The sequence below is a fragment of the Filicampus tigris genome, chromosome 2 (genome assembly GCF_054856515.1).
Source record: "Filicampus tigris isolate MCC_2025a chromosome 2, RoL_Ftig_1.0, whole genome shotgun sequence".
NCBI lineage: Eukaryota > Metazoa > Chordata > Actinopteri > Syngnathiformes > Syngnathidae > Filicampus > Filicampus tigris.
Window position 1 is genome coordinate 12,269,887 of NC_141218.1, and position 23,358 is coordinate 12,293,244.

A 23,358-nucleotide genomic window follows, 5' to 3' on the forward strand; every position below is an offset into this window, starting at 1 on the left:
TACATCTACATTTAAATCATCTCTGTCATCTTTTCAAGCTGCTTAATAGACATCATGACTATTGCACAGGCGTGCCTTAAGGTGCCCACAATAAAAGTCCACTCTAAAATGTACAATTTTGTCATACAGCATTGTTTAGTAGTGCCACACCCAAAATTCCATTCAGAAATGGTGCAAAAAGGGAATGAAATGGGCCCAACACAGGGCCTAAGAAGATGGACGAGCAACAAGCAACGCTTCCGATGCCAAAGTCAAAGTCAGTCAGTGGAGCATGGAGGAGGGAGGAAGGGAGAGGGAGTTTTTCTTCTTCTCTTTCTGTGGGAAAAAAAGTAGGGATTGGGGCATGCTGGCATCAAAAAAAAAAAAAAAAAAGGTTGGGGGTGCGACTAGTGGCGGTGGCGGGGTGCGTTTCTTTCTTCTCTCCCCTTCTTCTGACTGCACGCTGCCTCGCTACCCTCAGCTCCACCCCTTCCTTCGTGAGCTGGTCAAGGAGTATGTGTGTGTGTGCGCGTGTGTGTGTGTATAAAAAGGAACTCTTATTGAGGCGCAATAGAGTAGGACTTGGTTGTATTGTCTCCTCTCCCGCATGGAGCACCCCTCCCTCCGCCACCATCTCCCGCCTCCTTTCTCCAGGGACAAAGAATGTCCTGAATGCCTGGCGTCTCCTGCAGTGTCAAATAACTGGAGGATAGGTGGAGCGAGGGGGCGAGGGCCCGAGGAGGCTGAGGGGAACGATGGAGAGTCACAAGTTGTGGCAGGACTTTTAGATTTAGTCCAATCATTCTGAAATATTATACTTGGAATCACCAAGAGATTTCCATGGATGTTGACTTCAAATGCCTTTTTGTGACTCTTCCACAATCTCTGTAGAAACCTGACAAGGATACTCAGTGGCCACTTGCCTCCCAGAACAGGATCAATTATTGATCAGGTTAATCAATTGTTAAGTGTCATCTTTGTCTGTAAAATGAAGAGCACGATCAATTCGAATAGCAATTATAATTGAACCATTTATTGGTCCCTTTTATGCATATGTTGTGAATTTTGCGATTCACCGTCTTGTTAGAGAATAGCAAGTTGTGGCAAAAAGTACTGAAGCATTGAACAGTTGGACTAGGCATAGACAGGTATCAGATTCTGACAGTATGATAACCTTGAGCAATTTTTTTATAGTATCACAGTTACAGGCCTAAAATGCACTGTTTAAATTTGGGGGTAAATAAGCTTTATTTCCATTGCACACAATCTATTTTACTTTTAAAAAACATATACTGTATTGGCCCGAATATAAGACGGCCCCGATAATAATACTTACGATTACGATAAGTCTTTTTCAAGACTCAAGTTTGAAAAAGTTTTTTTGGAACACCAAATTAATTTTCATACAGAAAATAATTACACTATATCTGAAACAAATGATTATAACAATATATTTGAGAGAAAAGTCATGTTATTTTGCCTCATTCAAATCTTAATATCTGAACATTTAAATATGTAAACTAAAGTGCAATCACATTCGTAAATAAATGGCTTCTGGTTTTTGAAATGTAAATAAACCAATCTATTGCGATCAAACAACAAAACTGCAATAACTGCATTAACCATCAAAGTGAAGTCAAACTGTAACTGTAGTCTTGAAACAAATCTGAATAAGGAAAAACATTGCAATAAAATAATGCAAACTGGTTTAACTTGAGAGTAGCTGAGATCTGTCATGACAGAACATTACTCCTCACAAACAATTATCTGCCTCGCTGTGCTCAGTGTCGCTGTCCTTAATCCCATCATCTGGCTCCTCCCATAGCACGTGATCCTCACGTGACAGGGGTTGCTTTGGCCTGCGGAGTCAAATTCAGCATTCGCTTCAATGATATCTGGCGCCATCAAACGTCGTGAATGGGTATAATGTCTAGACCCCGAATATAAGACGACCCCCACTTTTTCCAGTCTTATTTCAATGCAAAAAACACCGTCTTACATTCGGGTCAATACGGTATTTGGTACATTAGTAAATGTAAAAAAAAATGTATATAAATAGTAGAACAGTAAAAGCTACTTCTCTGCTTTTCACTGCCTTGAAGTAACATATCAGTATCAGAGCAGAAACCAGCTGTTAGCCATGCTAGCTAGCCATGCTGTCTGACTCAGTTGCAAGTTTGTTGTCTATATTTCACTGATTGTTAACACACTTACTCGCTCGTTGCAAATATTAACATTAAAGTGCAGTGTTATCCGATAGCAATTCAAAAGCACCTCTATTAAACCGCAGTACCCGAAAAATTCCCAAAAGAAAGTCGTCGGGCTTACTGACTGCTCAGACTTAAAACAGAAGCGTTTGTGTAGCTTCATCTGCGGTGACGACGACAAAAAAAAAAAATCATACTGCTAATTAAAATTGTAGTATACCTTACCAGTTATTAGCCCATGGATGTGTGCATTCCAAAGTTTATGGAAGATTCCAATTAAGTTCACCTGTAGAGGTTATGGTACATTTTCAGTACTTGCTAAAACTTTACCCGAAAGCCGAATACTGCATCCCTAACTTTTTGTAAGTAATGGATGTGGTAAATTGGTAATGAGACTCCACTGGCCACATTAGCGGTGGGAGAATGTATTTGCAAAAACACTACTATGGTGCTGTGGTCCACCATTTTTATCTTGTTTTTGTGACATACTCGCATGTTTTCCAGACGGAACACTTAACACGCACAACTGCAATGTTTTTGTTTTCAGAAACTTCAAAGTAGTTTACGCATTTCAATGTTTCAACTACTGTCGTGTAGCAAACCACCAAAACAACACTTTTCTAATCATTTTTCATTATAAACAAAACTGTGTAGATTCCCCTGAGTCACAATTGTGTTTTGTTTCTTGTCATAAATTCCGCTTGGAGCTTGATATCATTGAATGAACAATATTGATTTCAGTCCACAATATTGGGAGGATTTCTGTTTGGGACAACAAAGTCGTGCCATGGGATTGATTTACTAATCCTTTAAAATCTTAGAAGTACTGTAATCACATTTATATCATGATTAATGGCTTCTCATGCTAGTTGCTCCCTGCCAAAGGTTGCTATTGTTTTCTGGAGAAGCTTCAGTTTTCCACTCACCAAAAAAAAAAAAGCAAACTTGCTTTTACACATAAAAGTCTATTTGATAGTTCTCTAGGATCTTCACAAAGACACTGTATCCCTATCAATGAGTCAGCGTGATTAGTGAATGCCTTAACGTCAGTATTGAGAATGGCGAAACCTCACGACCGCACTGAATCATCTTGGAGCGTCCAAAGAAGAACACCATCCATCAAACTGACGTTCTAGCCTCCCTCTCTTGAAAAGGTAAGCAGTAAAAGCCTTCTCACACACTGAATGACTTCACTCGTCATCCACGGACCACCGCTTATGAATCCATTTTTTGTAAGAAGACTTTGCTTTGGAACCATACAAGGTTTGACGTTAATTTTCTGCTTCATGACGACCGAAGATGGTCCAAATATGTTGTCATCCATAGGAGACGAGATGCATCATTTCAACATACTTGCTTGACACAATTACTACTTTCGTAATCGCCAGGGCTTTGTGGCCATCTTGTGGAATCTTAGCACGTTCCAGAAAGTGCACAAAAACAGTGGTGCCTTGAGATACAAGTTTAATTTGTTCTGTGACTACGTTCAAAAACACTTGTATCTCAAATCACCTTTTCCTATTGAAATGATTGGAAACACCATTAATTCACTCTACCCAAGCAACCACCCCAAAAAAATGGTGTCATGTGTATTCTAATGAAGAAAAATAGGACTCCATGAAATTGTAATTTATTATAATATATAGTAATGACATAAATGAATCAAATGTGTTGTGTCGCTCTAGTAATGACATAAAAAAATAAAATTTGTTGTGTTGCCTTTTCTGGTGTGCCAGCCATGGCCACCTACGAGCAGGATACGACAGACTACTGATACACTATTAATTGAACTCCTGAACTCTTATCAGCTCATCAGTATTACACTATACTACTAATAGTCATTCTTTGCAGAGGATAAATAATACGTCTCTGATTACTATTTTTTTGTCTGTTTACGTATAATGCTGCACCATTTTTGTTCAGTCTTGAATGGTCAAAGCACTGCGATATAGATGCCATTTAGTGTTAGCATTAAGATAATGGACTGAAAAGCTAAGATAATCGCTCCATATAACATACTTGCTACTAAAACTGACTCCGAGGGCTGGCTTTGGCCCGCAAACCTTGAGTTTAACACTTGTGGTCATGGACGTTGTGGCCAAGGCTGTCAAGATACGCATCGGAAGGGAAAGTGCCGTATCTATGCAACAGCGTTACTCTGCAGTGTTTCTTTTCCAGCGGTTTTCATCTGACTTTCAAAAAAACACTGTGACTGATATTTGGGGGAGGGAATGTGTCACGACAGGGTTCATCGTGGTGGATGAAGTTGTTTTCTGTGAGCTTGAATTCAGTGACAAAAAAAATAATAACAAGGGATGATTTTTTTGGCCTATCATCATTCAAACCATAGTAAACAGCCACACATGACAGACACATGGATGAAGCAGACACATGGTGTTTACATTGAGAAATAATAGGCCTGCAATTTTTTTTTCTCTTGCTCTGACTGACATCAGAGACGACCCATGAGGAGGAAAAGGAAAAAGCGGAGCGCCAGAAATGAAAGAAATAGCAGTCCCGCTTGGTTTTTACGAGGTTCAGACCCATTTTCCTGTCAGACTGCACTTGTTAAAAAGCAAAAGTATGAGCTGTTTTTGTCCCGTGCTCCTATCAAAAACGTAGTTACACTAAGTAGAATGACTGAACTTTGCAAGTCCTATTCAGCCACAAATGTAAAAGTTCCTGTTCCAAAATGGGGACGTCCCAATGAAAAGACTCATAGCTGGTAAGAGCAGATAAAAAAGAATCTTACTTATGACTGTCTGAAAAAAAAACATTCATCTTGAGGTGACATAAAGAAGGGTTTTACGACACTTCTCAGACATTTTAAGGGTACAGGAGGGTTATTAGTAGGGATGGGTGAAGACCGATACCAGGTATCGGACCAATATAGACCTTATTTCAAGGTATCACATACTCGTGAAGGATGCTGATACCAGCCACCGACACGACAAGCAAAAAAAAAAAAAAAAGAACCAAATAACAAATATCCCAAGTTGCTGATACACTGCAGCTGTTTCACAGATCACATAGGCCAGAAAAACAGAAAGGTCTTTGTTCAGAATGATCTGTCATTGCGTTAATTAAAATTTTATATATCATAAGTTCTAGTGGTATGGGTACATGGTATCAGTGAGTATTGGTATCTGTCTGAAAAAAAGTGATATCGAACATCCGTAGTTATTCGATTTTTTCTCAGCTATTTTCAGCACTTTAAATCGATTAAGAAAAAACAAAAACAGACCACTTGTATGGTATTGTGCAACTACTGCTCATGCATTTCTGGTTAGATGCAATCTGCATTGTGTTACCTTGTGCTTGTGACATGTAAAGGCAAAGTTAAGTATAATCTAATCAAACATTACATGGTTTCTGACATTGCTTTGGTTTCCTTGGCTATGTGAATAATCGGAAAAAAAAACATTTAACATTTTGAGCACAACAAATTGGTCGACAAAAGCCTCTGTAAACAACAACATTCCCTGGGGTTTGTCCATTTCTGCATTTCTGAGCATAAGTGGCTCTTGGACGCAGGGCCGAGTCATTTGCGGCAGGCATGGTCTGGCACGTCAGTCACAGTCGGCAAGCAGAGCACAGAAGCACCTTTTCCGCGTTGCCCGGCTGCCTGTCAGCAGCGACATTAAGCCATTACGTCGGCGTGCAAGTTGCCCTCATGGCCGCCCCACGCCGACACACATCCGCCCTGGGACGCATACCGTAATTCCCCCCCCACACAAACACACACACACGCACACACACGCTTCATACTCATCTCCCCTGGCAACTCCAATCGTGGCGGCCCAAGAGCTTGGCCTAATTCATTACGTTTGGTGGAGGGAAGTGGGCTGCCTGTAATGACACCAATTGCGCTGACCTAAACGCTGTAATAGGACCTCTCAGTACACTGGTGAGGAAATGGCTGCAATTGAGGCTCTTCCATTTCCTAGCAACACAAGCCCGGGCCTGCAATTTGAAAGGAAGGGGGGAAGCGGGGGGGAGAATGCCTCACATTACCTGCGCCCCGCAGCTTGAAACGCGGCCTAATGAAGGCGAAATTGTACGAATTAAGCCGAGGCAACAAACAGAAAAGTGGAAGCATGTGTGCCAAATGGGCTCTCTCGTTAATTCGGTGGCTGTCTCTTAACGGCGAGATTACAGCCGACCGGAATTTGTCGGGCCGTGCAATCAGGAAAGACCAGAGGGGAAACAAACACAGGCTGCTTGTTTGGTCCTGAGGAGGTAAGGTGGGGCAGGCGAAGGGGACACAGGTTGGGGGGGGGTGCTTGAGGAATTCTCATCGTAGTTCTAAGAGGTGAGTCCAATTTTTAACACCAAACTGTGAGGGTTGTTTCGCAAGCAAGACTGACCCGGGGGCAGATAATATTAGAAAATACTTTTAATGATGTGTTATATGCTGCTAAGCTGCCAGATGGGAGAGAGGAGTGTGTGTGTAGGAGGTACGTGTATGTGTGTGTGGGTGTGTGTGTGTGGGGGGGGGAATTGGAAGGGGGTCTGGGGGCACAACAAGCTGCCCAACGTGGGTAGTGAGAGAAAGTTCAAACAAGTAAGTTTCAAAACAGTCAAAAGAGCCTTCAGGGTCTGATATAGAGATACTAGGCACCTATTTAGCATTTAGCCCCTTTCATGCCACCTGTAAAAACTGGTATTGTTACGCCTTTTTGGCAAAGCTCCGTAAAAACGACACCAACTTGAAATTGGGGATGGAGTCTACTTTGTGTGGTTGTATCAGAGCTGTACCAGAGGCAGGACAAGCCCTGTGAGTATTCCATAATGCCGGGACCAAGATGTGAGGAATGTATTACTTCTTATTCAGAAAGGTGGATAAAAGTGTTTGCGATTTGTGGGATCTGTGTGTAAAAGAAATGCCTGAATTAGATGTTGTGGGCTTTCTCTTTTGACGTCAACATGAGAAAGTAGCCCCTTTTACACCGCCTACCAATGACATTTTTTTCCCTTTTTGCACCTCGACTCTTCTTTCCCTTAAAAAGGCTTAGAATGGCACACAGGTGCCACAAGATGGCCAATAGAACTACTACTTTCTTTTAACTGCAACTCCTCAACTTACTTCAACATAGTTCCTTTGCAACAAGATACCATAAGAGCTAAAGTAATACTTTCATAATTTTTACATTTTAGTGAGTAGAGAGGATAGGTTCCAAATAAACTAACAACAAAATCAGTGAATAGTTGAATTTGAAAATGCCGAACCGCGAATATCAGAATAACTGCCTTGTGCTGTAATCACGCAGCTAGGGTCCTATTTTGGAAGATTGGCGCCCGTGCGCTCGGCGTAAAAATGGGTGTGTCGATTAGTATCGGTGCCCGATCGATCGGAGCTTCCCTAGTGGATATAATGGATTTCATTCATAATGAAATATGACACCAGCGTGCGACAATACCTCTGGATCTTTCTAGAAATCAATTCATTGAACAAATTATAATCATTATCATATTAAAAATAACTTAATACCATGTCCGTCACTATTGGTGTCGCACACGGACGCACACTCGGAGGTGCAGTGGTCTTCAATTGCCCAAGTCACATGCATCGCCAACTACATAATCCGCAAGGGAAGATCTTGCAGTTTACCTGCCAATGTCATTCATGGGACCCCGGTGAGTGTATTTCTGTTTCCACAATGTCAAGCATGACATACTCGGGCGTACTGCGCTCTGACCGCCCTGATTTTGATGCAAATGAGGGATGCCACTAAGATTGGCTGGGAAAAGACTACTTCCATCATACAACAAAGGCACGAATGCCCCATTCTACCAAGGCAAAATCTAGCAAAATACCAAAAGAAAGAAAACCCATGCGCACAGTTGGACTGTGCTCTGTGCTAGACTTGCGTTATGAATGAATATAGAGCCCTTAGTCTGCAAAGAAACACAGCGCAGCTCAGCTTCTGGCTAGTAGGAAACATGTGGTTTCATTTTTTGTAACAATAAGAAATCCCATTATTAGTGCTTTTATAGCATCATAATTCACACAGTTCTGTCACTTTTGCACTTGTCTGTAAACAGTGGATCCTGGATTTAACGGACCCACAAACAACGAACTCCAGATTTAATGGACAGAAAATTGTGTGCAGTCCACTCAAAGCGGCAATTTGTCAAACTCTGTTCGTTACAGATTTGTTGTTTATTGGCGCCGTGGTGTAATTTCAAGGCAAGAGTCTGGTACACGTATTCCCGGGTTGAGCCTCTGTTCTTGTTATGCTTTCAGAATTATAACTGTCCTACGATACGACACACAACAAAAACAAGTTGGACACTTTGCTTTACAGTAACAGTGGTTGTTGGTACCCTCCATCTTTGCCCCCTCCCCGCTTTAAAAGGAGACACGCTGCTGCCCATCTGTACACACTAAATGCACAAGCCGAGCAATGAAAGCTAAACCGGGCCCGGCAGCTGTGTATGACCCCCACCGCACATGGCATTACCTCAACCCCGCTCGACAAAACACAGGTTGCTCCCATTATAGCGCCGGGCGGCCCGTGCGCTCCTATTGGTTGGCTCGGAATAAAAGCAAAAGCTCGGCGTGTTTTAAAAGCCTACCTTTGGGATGAGGTAGGGGATGCAGGCACGCCAGTTGGTCAGGAGATAATGTTATCTGGACGCTCTTCAGTCGGCCGCAACCGCCTCACAGCACCGCGGGGCCAAATCAGCGTTCCGCCAGTGGACTGGTGAGCAGCTGGAGACCAGGAGGGTTCTTCTTTCGCCCTATCGCCCCTGAAGATGTCTCCAAACCTGCAGGGAAAGTACATTCTTGCTTTTACTAGTCATAAATTATAAGTACATATAAATCATATAAATCAAGGGTGGATGATAAAACAATATTATTGATTCATTCCAGTTTATTGCTCAGGTATTTATTTATTAACTGACTTACTTATTTATTGCCAAATCGTCGACTTTTCCCACTACTCCAGTTGACTGTTTTTCGAAAAATGACGAGCGACTAGCGAATTCGTCAAAATAGACAACAGTGGAATCTTTTTTTTTTTTTTTACATTGTTTTCCAGATGACAAGAAAGGATCCCAGTGTAATACAACCACAGAGTCAGTGAAGACATTTCCAGCGCACATTTATACGTTGCAAAAGCAGTGGTTTAGCCTCATGTTGGAAACTTTTGACCCAAGACGGTGAATATGAAAACTCTACACACCCCTGTTCAAATGAGAGGTTTTTGTGATAGTTAAAAAAATGAGACCACGATTAACCATTTCAAAATGTTCCCACTATTAATTTGACCTATAAAAATGTCATATAAACATGTAAATATAAAAATTGGGAGCCAGAACACACTAGACACCATTCACTCTAATTCCCCCAAATACATTTCAGATGTTCTAGTAGGCTTTCCTTGACATTTTAGTTCGTTCGAAAATGTTTTGTGCTAACGCTTTTCGCAAATGTTAATAATTCCCTCTGCATTGTATCTTGTCACACAAACTTCTGGGATTCACACTTTTTTTTTTTTTTACTTCACTCCCCCTTTGAGGAGTTGAATCAGTGTTCCCACTTCTACCAAAATCCTATTTGTCCTTCAACTTAAGCACATATTGTGAGTACTTTTGCCACCTGTAGCAATTCTGAAGCGGGCACCGCGGCCTGAGAAGTGGGTCACAGTGAGGCGGCGGAGCCCGGCGGCCACTTTGAGCCGCTTCAAGTCTCGTCACGTAAACAATGGCACTTCACGGGGAGAGGCTCGTCTTCCTTCCTTCCTGGCTTCCTGTCCATCGTTCTGCCTGACTTGGCAAACTCAATGCTGGAACACCCCCCCCCCCCCCCCCACCCCAACTTGTCCCTCCCTCACCCATTCAGACCTCCCTCCCTCTTGAATCCAGCAGAGGAGAGGAAGGAAAAGAGGCGACGACAAAAGAGAAATGATAAACGACGACAAAGCGACACAATTCTTGTGTGGAAGTGCAACACGGCAAGTCAACAAGCTGGGCCCTTTGACATGTAGATGACGGCGGCGAAGGTGACGGGGGGGGGAGTTTAAGGTTGTGAATGTACTGATTGGCACCTACAGTGCACTAAACTTTTAAACCCGCCCACGACCTCCAGTCCTTTCTCATGCGGGCCCCGGCCCAGCAGATTGATGATAGCCAGTGCACTTCCTCCTCGGGGAGCGCGACCTCGGCTTGAAGAATGGCTGACCGTTGATTAGCCCAAGTCATTACCATTCAAGGCTAGCTGCCATTATGTGGCGGCACAATGATGGAATACTAAATTAGTATGTCAGCAAAAGACAGCCATTTACACATAAAGGATAGAAAGATAAAGAGATGCAGGTTTAAGGAAGGCAAATTTCAGGCCAAGGCAATCAAATTTTAAGGCCGGAAAGGGCTGCGCTTCCATATATTTTATTTTTATGAATGAGTGCATTTATATATATCATAGAATATTGGTTTTCATACTAGTCCCGATGTATTTCCTCCGCCTACTTCAGATTTTAAAAAGATAACTCTGTGCAGATGGTTTAAGCAAACGACCAACATCAAGTAAATGTACATCCAGACATCCTCTCACACTTTTACAATCACAAATTTGAGCGTGCAGTTCATTCCGTGACCTGTTACTCAACTTATAGTGGGACTGTAAACTCTCACTGTGTTACTTCCTGGGAAATACAAGACACATTTTATGAGTTTATGGGCCTAATTGGGTCAACAAAAGAGCAACACACCCAGTACAATCTCACCTGATCAGGTGACATAACAATTTTACCTCCGACCTGAATTGGGGAGGGGGTAATGACATTACGTAATCAAGAGAATATCTGACATCACCAGTCTAGTTAGAGCCAGATGCTAAGTAGTAGTAGTAGTGGTTGTGGTAGTGTTGTAGCAATAGTTGTTGTAGAGGAAGTGTTTGAGAAACTTTGGTAGGAGTAGCAGTAGCATGAAATGTTTTAAGACCCGAGTGGAACAATCACTTAAATTCTTCAGCATATTCATATTCCTTGCATGCCAAAAATCTTATTGACTCATCACCCACTTTACTCGTTCGGTGCACCTTGAGAGTCTAACGAGATCCAATACAAAACAATTTAGTCCAGTTACAGAGTATGTTGATGCTAAGTAGCAATTTTTTGTTTTTTTTGTTAGCGTTGATAGACAAACAGTTTTGACGGTCGCAAACATATTTTTCTTGAAAAACAGTTTTTCAAGATAAAACAGTTTGTGAACGTCTGGCAAAGGTCTTTGCAACCTTTTGCAACCTCTAACAAACCCTGACGAAAAACCAAATGACAATGTGGATCCTGGGTGTGTAGCTGCAGACATCTTTGCAGAAAGAAAAAGCTCAGAGGTCAAAAGTCGTCTCATAGTTGTGATAGTACGCTGGCCATCAGATGCAACAAATCCCAATTTAACAACAAGCTAGGAGGGGGGAAAAGAGACCGAAATAGAAAGTCAGTGGTGGAGCAAGTGGGAAAGCTGCAGAGACAGAGGGGATTTTTTTTTTTTTTTTCACTGGAGGCGACCAACCGACCTTGAACGAGAATTCTTTTAAAGTTGCACCTGTACAGCGCATGAGGAGGAAGTCTGGAAGCTTGATGTGGGCGCTACGTGTGCTCCAGGCCCTCAGGAAAGGAAAGAATTAGGGGGGCCCCTTTGTTGTCTACTCTCGCTACACTTCATATATATTTTAAAGGCCTGAATACAAGAAAGAAGCCCCCTCCTCTCGCTCTCTTTAAAAAAAAAAAAAAAAAAGACCTTGGCGCAACCTGTCTGATGTTCCTGTAAAGGCCAATTGAGCGTTTGATTGTGGCCAAACACGGACACGGTTATGAGCACGCGTCTCTGCCTCGTCGTAAAGACGAGGCGCTGGCGGACAGCTGGTTTCACTTTTTTTTTCTTTTTTTTTTTTTTTTTTGGTGCTTTCGCTCGCCTGGCGCACTCGCACTTTCCTTTGTTCGAACAAAGTGTTCCCCTTTTGATGCGTCCTGAGTAATGGTGTGATATTCACAGGGCGGCCGCACGCTTTCCTTTCAACTCCTCTGCAGCTGGCTGTCTGGAACACATGCAAAGGCCAAAAAAAAAAGCTACAGGCGACAGCAAGAGGTGTATTCTTCTTATCAGCTCTTAGGCCTGTCTTATTTAATACTGGCATAGATAAACATCACTGGAAATGTAGCTAGCAACACTTACATTAAGCCAGGGTAAAACTACATTCGGCCCCACATGTGTTGAAGGCCCCTAAAGCTGTGTTTCCCAAAATTTTGGGAGCAAAGGCATCTAGTTTACATTTGAAAAATCTCACCGCACACCACCCAAAAAAAACATCACATGGTTAAAGTGACACTTGGATGAGCTTAACATTAGCACTTATATAATAGGTTTGCATGTAAAAATTACATCAGTACTAAAATGCCCACCTCCAAAGACTCTGTAGTGATTTAAGGGCTTTTTTGTGATTAGGTTTACGACAAATTGCCCCGCCCCTTTTTGGGGCGTGGCTTATGTTATGTTTTCGGTCTCAGCTGTCTACGTCACGGTAGGGAGCATAGCGTGGTAATATTGTTCGCTTTGTCAGTTGTGCTGTCTAAAACGGCGACCGATCGCCACCAAAATGTAAATGCACATTACTACTCAACTACTACTTCAACATGTGAAAGTATAGAAATGTTCTGCACAATCGTTTGGATTTATCGACATAAAACATGATCTTATCACGATAACCTCCACAAAATCAAAAATACCGTGGCAATCGCTTCTCCACTTACACAGGCTGAAGCGGACAAGAGCATAAATGCGCACACAAACCCCGACTGGTTTATATTTCGGACATTTAGCGACGCTAAACTCGTGTCAACTCTCGGGAGGCAGACGACGACTGGCAGTGGGCAAGCAATCAGGCAAGCATGGATCTTTGCGCAGCCATTCTCCTCATTAACAAAAAGCATTATTCATGGAGTCACTCATTTCCTAATTTCTCCCAAATTCATTGATAAAATAGAAAACAACAACTCTTTCCATTTTTCTGATAAAAAAATCTATAAAATGAACTCGTTAGTGAAAACATGGCCATCCGGCCCCACCGTCCCTTCAAATAGTGATCTCAGTTTACCCACCGATGCAATGGCTCAGTAAGAAATCTGGATCTGTTTAGTTGAATGCAAAGCTATTAAATCTGTTGCATCAATGGCAACGGGTCGATACATAGGTTAATTGTACCTTCTGCCATCTCTTGTGGAAAAGCATTTAACTGTTGTGTCTGTCACTATCTGTCACTGGCATAAATAGGTGAACAAACATACTTGTAGTAAATCACTTGAAAGTGGATACTTTTTCCCGCAGCACACCTGATGGGCTCTCACCAGTCACGACACCCACGTGACCCCCATTTCTATTCCTATGTGCTCGTCCTCTCTGCTTTCTCTGCCAAAGCACCCCTCCAATGGACAAAAGACACCCCCAGGTTCAAAGAGCTCTAATAACAAATGAAAAGATGAGTGAGGGGTGGGGGTGTGGGATGAAGCTCCAGTGATCAAATCCTGTAATTCCTTGACACATTTCTAGAAGCCCGTGCTTGAGCGTAAGCCTAAAATCAACAACAGATAAGCCTCTCTGTGTCCCGTCTCTTTGATCTGGAGGGGTGTGGAGGTGCTTGGGTGGAGGGGGGGGGGGTGTAACTCCTAAGCTTCCTGTTCTGGACCCCCCACTCCTGCTCTGGATGTGGAGACCCTAGAGGGAGTGCTGAGCAGACAATTTTCCGGCTTTGGAGGTAGTATGAGAGCTGAAACAGAGGCAGGATGTTGCCTTTGTTTCAAGGTATTCAGTGATAGCAGGACCAGAGTGTGAAGCCGGCGATTTCTCCATTTTCCAACAGCACTGACATGGGATAAGGGTACAAAGTCACCCTGCATATTTTGGCTGTTGAGGGAGAATCAGAGCTGGAGGAAGGACGACTTCAGACTTCGTTTTTCTGTTACTTATGTTTTATACAGAATACTGGCATGGACAAAAAGGTAGAGAAATGCTGACTGGAGTCAAAACATCTTCATTTTTGAGTCTTTGTCTTTCCCTTAACACATTGCTAACGAGTATTCTGTGACACCAGGAGCACATTTGCAACCAGAAATTTCCAGTATCCCAGTTCGGTACAAATGAAACCAGCACGGAATTTGGTAACAAAGTCAGCCTTGCAATTTCATGACTTGAGTGCTAATATCGGAGCATTTAAGGATATCACCTGTATGTGGAAAAAAAGACAAATTTGTTTTACTTTTTTGATAACAGAAAAAAGGGAGAGAAATGGTGACTCCTGCCCCTTAACACACAGGCATACAAAACTGCTTTGCGATCCATTTTGGGCATTGACCCAAAATTTGTAAACCACTGTCTTGGATGCTATGCCTGAAGAAAAGTAACAGAAGCCAAAGTGACATGAGGTCACCTCCTTTATGGAGGTAATCAGAGTTGCCTTCCTGTCTATTTTCACCCTACTCACACACAACTTGACCCCCAAGACAACAACCCTCTCCCAATGTGAAACAGGACACCATTTATTATTGTTGTTATGGCTTTACAGCCTCGCAAGGCAACGGTACAAACAACAAGCTTCATTCCCCCATTCCACTTTGAGCTTTAAAAACTGTTTACGTAGCATGTCGGAGTACAAACATTCTGTGTGGACTTGTTTGGCAGGAGTGCTCGTAAATCCAGAGAGCTTTCTTTAAAGAAGCAACAGCTTGTTATGATTTTTAGTAGCACGACCAAGGTCAGCATAGCTTGTGGAAGCGACGTAAATTTGTGAAAATATATGTATATATTTTCTTTTTAATGACTCTAGACAGAGATGAATGTTGACATTTACATATGCGACAAGTTGAGCTAATAGCTAATGCTAGCCCATTAGCCAAGTGTGAACAGCTTTTGGTTTTACACAAACTAATCACAAATGTCCTTGATCTTATAGTTATCACCGAATAGAAGCTAGCTCTGGTCTACTAAAAGAAAACATTTAAAAAACTTTTTTTTTGTCTCAAAAAATATGTTTGGGTTGACTTCCGTTGCAATTCCATAGGCCCAAGGGTGGGCCCACGAGTGGGTTTTCGTGTCGTGCTCGCGGGACATTCGCTATACACAGAACAATTTCGAAGCATTCCCGAACATGTTGAATATGGTTAGAAAACTGAGTTTCCGCAGATTCGAATGATACCAAACATTATAAGATAGCATCAAATCTGCAGGCTCGGCGAGCATTTAAGTCAAAACAATCTCTAACACACAAAAAATATGGAACTCACCATTTCAGCCTCAAATGTCCGACACAATTTCATAATCCATCAGAAACGATCATATTACGTCGACAAGGGTCCAGTAAAAGTATTACAGTAACATAGTTGGTCCACAACAAGCCTGACATCCATAAAGCCACATATTAGCTGCTCCAATCGTTACATGTTGCTATCAGATACGCATAATTTGTACATATTTTCCATCATAGATTGAGTTATCTTTGATGGATTTAGCCACACTAGCTTTCAAAACGTAGGCTGGACCTTGCTTCCTTACTTGATCCAATAAACGAATGTTTCCCGTGTCAGGAGTTCAACAACAGCCAATGAAGAAATTATGTGCGTAATTAGTACGACCCCTGCATACTGACGATTCGTCGGTTGTGTTTGCAGTCACAACCAAACTTGCTAAAATGGTGATTGACGCAATTTAACGGCCAATTAAATTCTTCAAAAAAAACATGCCTCTCTGTCCATTTTTAAAACCCGGTTGAAGACACATTTCTTTTCTCTGGCTTTTGATCAGACCTGAAATTTTCGGCTCTTTTCCGGTGTCAATTGTATATAGTGTTTTATGTCAATTTATTGGTTTTATTTATTTATATTTTTATTTATGTTTTATATGTTATTTATATCTATATTTATTAGTACATGTATCACAGCCTTTTATGGTTTTTGTTCTATTTCTTGTATTGTTTTTAAAGTGCTTTGTTACAGCTCTAGCTGTTATGAAATGTGCTATATAAATAAAAGTGTATTTTATTGTTTTATTGAAGCATTCCACAAGAGCAGCCTTTTCCCCTACGTATGTGAACATGGTTGCAATTGGATCACCCAAATGGCACACTTTTGGTTCGCCTGGACATGTCCTTAGTAAAACTTGTGTAGAATGTTCATTTTCTGTCGTATTATTGTCAAATTTGAAATGGAATTGGAGGAGCCTTTGAGCTATAATCCGGTTGTGTTATTTTAGTCCACACCGCTACTACATAATTTTCCAGACAGATTTTTTGAAAAAAAAATGAAATAAATAGGCAGACATAAAATCCGCCATCTTTTATGTATTTCAACTTCCATAATTCAGTGCCACTGGATTCTGATAGTTGAGGAGAAAAATTCAAATTGTTATCTTCAAAACGAGAGCAAAACTATGCTGCTGATGGTTCAAGTACAGCTTCAAATTTACTTTGCGTGCACCTTTTTAGGTGTTCAGGTAAAAATGCCAGGTGGAATAGCATCAGGTTTTAGGGATTTTATTTTCATTAAATAAGAATGATTCCAAGTAATGCAGAGATGTTAGTTTTCTGATGAGGGCCTTCTACAGTTTTCTAAGCACAACACCCAATATTACGTACAGAATTGTACTGAAATTGGGTGTACTAAAACAAAACGTAGACTTATGTGTTTAGAAATATTATTTTCATTTAATAATCAACAAAAATATTTGACAGAATGCAAGACATCTCAGTGCCTTGTATTTTGTGCAAAATATGATTCAAATCTGGTGTCCTCAAACAAAATGGAAAAAAAACAACAACTCGATCATCAGGGAGGTGAATGGTTGATGGATGAGAAAAAGAAAGTCCCTCGTGATGCCCCACCACCCGCAAGGCACCCCACCCTCTGACCCAACCCCATCCCATTGCCCCCCAGCCGAGAAGAGCCGGACGGAACTAAAGCCCCCCATTGTTGTCCCCTCATACAGGATCGCCAGGCAGTGAGAGGGGATGTAAGGGGGGTTGGAGAAAAGATGAGGCTGGTGGTGTTGGGGTAGGGTTGGATGGGGTGGGGTGTATGGATGAGTGTGTGAGGAGGGGAGGGGAGTGGGGGGGATCGGTGGGGTGGGGTGGTGGGTCACCCATCCCGCTCAAACAAATCGTGTGATAGGACTTGGCCCTATCTAATCAAGGGCAGGAGGTCACTTCCGAACAACTGGGCAATAAAAGATTATTTCCAGCCACATAACAGAGGAGCCGTTGGGGGGGATGTTGGGAGGGGGGTGCTTGGCGGGACGCAAGGGGAGGGGAATGGGATGGTGGAAAGGGGGGGACAAGGGCTGGGGGGTGGCTGTCTGTGAGGGGAGGAAGTGAATTGAAAAAAGCCAGCAGACGGGAACCATCTGTCTGGATGCAAAGTCTAATCGCCCCCCCAAAAAAGCCAGTGGAAGGGAGCAAAGGGGTATTGGGCACGGTGGGGGCAGTTTGGGAATTCTCCTTCTTCTTCCTGGGTAGACCCAAGCACAACGTTCTACCTGAGTCTGGTTTTGTTTTTCAGGCCACCACTTATCAAAGGGAAAAGCGGAACAACATTGTTTTGTAAGGGGGGGCTGGAATGAAAGGAAAGTCATACTCATAGCTAATCCAAGACATCTTTGTTTGTATAGTTAGCCCCGAGTCATAGGCTGTCATGAACTAATCTATGCCAATCAGTTATCTATCAACATAAGTGTTGAATTGATGCAAGGTTACATACTACCAGCTAAACCTGAATACAATTGAGAGTCTTTGGACTATAGGGTATGCAACAGTAGACATTTAAGTCAATCTAAAAGCTAATGCTAGTTTACGTTAGCCAAGCGTGAACAGCCTCTGGTTTCAAACTAATCAAACCGCGTTCTTGTTCTCGTAGTTAGCACTAAGTCTTACTCTGCAAGTTAGCCTTGTATTAGCCAGTCTTTCATTTGGAATTTCCACTGGCGGGCACGTCAGTTCATCAGTCATCATGTCGTCATTATTTCAGGCCAACCCACGTGAGCCCAGTCTGCCTATAGTCGGCATCAAGCTTTTTTTGCTTGTGATGCGCCTGCGTGTGATGTAGTACCTGTGAGTACGTTTCTTGACGTTGATTGGTTGTCGCCGACGACTCCAATGGACTAGGCCAGCCTGAAAAACAACGGCATGATGACTGGAAGGACTGATGTGCCCACCACTGTTAATTTGGTCAGAGATAAATTCAGGCAAGGCTAGAGTCCACGACCTAAAACACTATAAACGTGACAGATTGATGGTATACAGCAGTCAAACAGAAAGTCGAGCCAATAGCAATGCTCACTCACGTTAGCAGGCTAGCTTACATCCTATCTGCTAATGCTAGCTCACGTTTTATGTCCTGTGTCTTTTTTGTTTTCCAGGGGCCACATAGTTATAGTAATAGTAACAATAGTAAAACAATCAACCCCCATCAACCAACTAACACACCATCCCATTGAAGCCAGACGTGACGTGTTCTTCATCCCATTTTGATAGACTTCACCTCTTTTTTTGAAACCGAATTCAAAGTCAGACTATTCAACAGAAAGTGACGCATGGATTGATGAGTCCTTTTAACATGATGAAACAGGATGCACTGATCAGGCACATTGATTGTCCTTGCCCAAATAAGGGCATTCAAAGTAACAGGAAGGAAGCTTGGAAAAGAAATTGGAGGGCTGTGTGTTTTGACACTAAAAACAGAATGGTTGTGTGCTGCTTGGGTGGGGGGGTGCCACGGTTGGTGGTGATTGTGGTGTGTACCCAGGAGCCTCAATGAAACACCTCCATCTTGAATAGCCCTCGACACCTGATAAAACACCAGCCTGCCCTTTATAGCTCTTGAGGAGAAAAGATGGCGCTGGGTGACAATCCAAACAGGAAGCAGTCGCAGTTTCTAACCGCAAACCTCCAGCAAAGCCAAGCTATTCTAGTTTGAATCAGCACTAAATGTATCCCATACTGTATCTGGATCCACATCTCAACTCAATTGGGCTCTTCCTCCAAAATATCCCAAAGGTTTTGTGGGAAATTGTCAGTTTTCTACTCTTTACAATACATTTAGTCCAAAATGCTACTAAAATCTGGTGTACCAAAACGTGGGGGTGAGGGAAACCTACATTTTAGTGTCTCTGGATTTTGCTTTTTTACGTTAAATAACCAACAAAGATATTTTAGGAAATGCAATGATATCCATTTTTGGTTAATAATACACTAAGTCATTTTTTTCACACAAAATTCTGCAAAAATCTGGTCTACAAAACTAAAACAAAACGTAAAAAAATGGGTTTTGTGTGTTTATGTAAATTGTTTTCATATAATAATCAATCAATATGTTTTGAGGAATGCATAGATATCTCTGTTTTTTTTCTACTAATTGCAGGGCACCATCTTTTCATACAAATTTCTACAAAAATCTGAGGTTCTAAAAAAATTACACTGTTGTGTTTGGGGATATTGTTTTCATTAGATGATCAACAAAGATGTTTTTAAGAAATGCAGAGATAACAATTTTCTTCATTTGCAAGGCATCTACTTTTAATACAAAATCCTACTTCTATCCCATGTAGCTTGAAAAAAAAAGATAGACTTGTGATATTGTTTTCATTAATCAACAAAAATGTTTGATGGAATGGAAAGATGTCAGTTTTGTGTTTATTGCGGTGCCTTACTTTTTGGTCTGATCCTACTCAAATCTGAGTTTCTATCCATCCATCCATTATCTGTACCGCTTATCCTCACAAGGGTCGCGGGGCGTGCTGGAGCGTATCCCAGCTGTCTTTGGGCAGTAGGCGGGGGACACCCTGAATTGGTTGCCAATCGCAGGGCACACAAAGACAAACACCCGCACTCACAATCACACCTAGGGGCAATTTCAGAGAGTCCAATCAACTTACCATGCATGTTTTTGGAATGTGGGAGGAAACCGGAGTACCCGGAGAAAACCCACGCAGGCACGGGGAGAACATGCAAACTCCACACAGGGAGGCCGGAGCCGGGATCGAACCCACGACCTCTGAACTGTGAGGCGGACGTGCTAACCAGTCGACCACCGTGCCGCCTTCTGAGTTTCTATACAAATGTAATGTCTTTTTGTACAGAATGTTACTAAATCCTGGAGAGACTATTTTAAAATTGACACAATCCAAATCTTTTCTGATTTCCGGACTATTTAAAAGTCATTTTTATCCTGCGCAGACCGAGTGAGTGTTGGATGCATTTCTGAACTCATCAAACGTTTCTCCCACAACTTTTCCAAAACCGAAACGTCTCCAGAGGTGGCTTCTTTTTAAGCACGGGTCACCGTGTTGGAAGTCCAGAAGAGGCCCAAATCCCTACACTTCCTCTGATTGCTTATTTCTATTTATAAGAGTGTGGGGAGTGCAGCGGGGAGGGAGTGGGAGTAGGGGGGGGTTAATAGGAACCATATGAGGAGTTTGAGGAAAGCTGAAGCAGCAATGTGGAGGAGGACCACTGGGAGAGAACATTCTGCTCCAGCCATGCCCTGGCTTGGAAAAAAGGACTGCCCCGGTAGGACGTGCAGCTTGGAGGTTCCTCCGTGACTCACGTGGTAGTTATGTAGTTAAAAAAAAAATAATACCAAGAAGAATGACGTGGGCGTGTGGAGCTGCTAAATTTAACCTGAAACAAGCTGCACAGTTTACACCGACAGATTACTTAATAGTGACTCAGATTTCACTTAGCAAAAGTAGCGTCATTCACCACATGTGTAAGATGTGTTAGTGTTTGATGAGCAACAGAAACCACATAGAAACGTTTTTTTTTTTATTTGCACGTAATGTATAATAATAACAAACATATGTTGCATCATATTTTTATGTTCTCCGCCACTGAACTTATAATCATCATTATATATCATCGGTTAATATTGCAGCTGCTTATTGTTTTAGTTGGATACATCGGAATTGCACAGAAATGAAAGAAAACAAAAATATTAAAATATTGGGGGGAAAAAAAAACAATAACACAATTGCAAATATACAATCAAAAATATACTATTACATAAAAAAAAAATCAAGACAAAAATATGAAAATAAAAGAAAAATCATACTGGGACATAATAAAATTGTTAAAAAGCACATTCTTAAAATGAAGACTCCGGTCCCTGTTTTCACGTCCAGCGCATGTGAAGCGTAAAGCGCAGTCTAACCGTGCGCTTGGATGAAGTTTTCTTTTTTGGGTATTTTGCTTGACTAGCGCAGATAGAAGAGGGCGTTTGCGCCGTTGTTGTTGCGGGAGGAAACGCAGCCAACTCCCTGCCAATCGAAGGGGTTTCAACTATTTATCTATTTCAAATCAGTGCACAGAAAGGCGCACAGGCTACATGGCGGAAGGACTCGCTGAAGTCCATGCAGGAGATTGGCGCATTTACAGTTAAAAGGAACTGCAAGATCTCCACTTGCGGATGATGTAAGGTTGGCCACTGTGGATGGGCATTTGGACACCGTCTTCCACCCTCGATCATGCATCCATGTGCGACCACCAGCCACCACCACTTCATAGTTGTGCCACGTGGCCAGGGGTGCAATTAAAATGTTTTAAAGATTATAAATATAAAAATTAATTAAATTAATTCCTACAACAATACAGAGGGACTGCTTTAGGCCTCCCTGAAAGTTGCATTCATTGAAATTGGAATCAAAGGAGACAAAACAAAAAATATATAAACGAAAAGCAAAAATAAATAAATAAATAAATGTGATTAATAGTGAAACACAATAATATATTACAAAAAACTATACTATTTTTTAATGTTACTTAGAGTAAATATAGCTTTTAAGAATAATACACAAAATAAACTGTTAGAAAAATCATAAATAATAAAATTAAAATCTATAATATTTTACATATTGTTGTAGTCCTCCCTGGAAGGTGCATTGATTGGAATTAGACACAAAACAGGAAAAATAAAAATAAATGACTGAGTAGCTATCTAAAAAAGACTATAACAACTATATAATAATTACATTTTAAAGTATAATGTTAACTCTGATGCTCAAAATACACATTCTTGAAAAATAAAATGCTAAATACATACATTAAAATAAACATGTATATGTCAATTTAAATATATAAAGAAACATTGAAAAATATTCAAGAAAACTAAGAGAAATCTGTTATCATTTATCTATTTGACTCTCATCATCCTAAAAAAAAAAGCAACATTCGTGTCTTTTCTCAATACCGTGACATCACTATAAGCCAAAGGTGGGCAACATTTCACCAATCACCCCAGAAATGTTAAAAAAACAAAAAAAAACGTATATGCGATACTTACCATATTCTTTGTTGAATTTACTTTGGCCCTTGGAGGACTTTCGAAACACCAAAATGGCCTCTGATGGGAAAAAGGCTCAAAAGCTATTTCAGCAGCGATGGCCAAGTTAGAGATCGGGTTCCTTATTTGTCTTAGGCTGGAAAAGATCAAGTAAACACACTGTCACTACAAGCAAAAAAAAAAAAAAAAAAAAAATTTTTTTTAAAAGCGGCCTCCTATTGTTTGCCATCATTTGAGGGAGCCAAATGGCTCTCGAGTTGCATCGCAGTGAAAGATGACAGGAAACTGACAAATCACTAATCCATTCCGAAACCAACAAAAGGTACATACAAGCCGCCCAGCCGTCAAAGAAAAAAAAAAAATTGTAGGCCCATTTGGACGTGATGCAGAACCTTCTTCAGTGGTCATTCTAACTTTTTGCAAAAATATGTAATAAATTCGCTGTTGTGGGTTAAACACTAGTGGGAGGAAGTAAAGAAATACCAATGCTAAACAGTACAATAACACTTTGTAACTGTACTTAAATACATTTCACAAGTAGTATTTGTACTGTAATTGGATACTTTTCTCTACATTTGGTATGGGTTAGGCTGGTTCATTTTTTTATCACATATCATACATTTGGTATGGGTTTGGCTGGTTCATTTTTTATCACTGATCTTTTTTCTCCTTATGTCAAGTTATCAAAATGGGTATTAGTGATTATTTACAGTAAAAAAATATTTTGTACTTTGCCATATTTTTGAGTCCGTACACTCTTTTGACTTTTACTTAACAGGCAACTAACTCCAAAAACAGTTTTTGCAAGAATACATTGTATGTGCCAGCACTAGTCAAAGGGTGCTCTGAAT

General features: G+C 41.4%; 1 long non-coding RNA gene across 1 annotated transcript in view; it reads right to left on the bottom strand.

Annotated features, from left to right (window-relative positions):
• The window catches only part of LOC147151405 (uncharacterized), a 139,173-nt gene extending 123,481 nt beyond the window's left edge, over positions 1-15,692 (bottom strand). Inside the window, exons 1-2 of the long non-coding RNA XR_015090287.1 lie at positions 15,470-15,692; positions 8,766-8,957 (exon numbers count right to left, since the gene is read on the bottom strand). This is a non-coding gene — a long non-coding RNA (uncharacterized LOC147151405). The remainder of the gene's footprint in view (positions 1-8,765; positions 8,958-15,469) is intronic.
• Between the last annotated feature and the right edge of the window lie 7,666 nt (positions 15,693-23,358).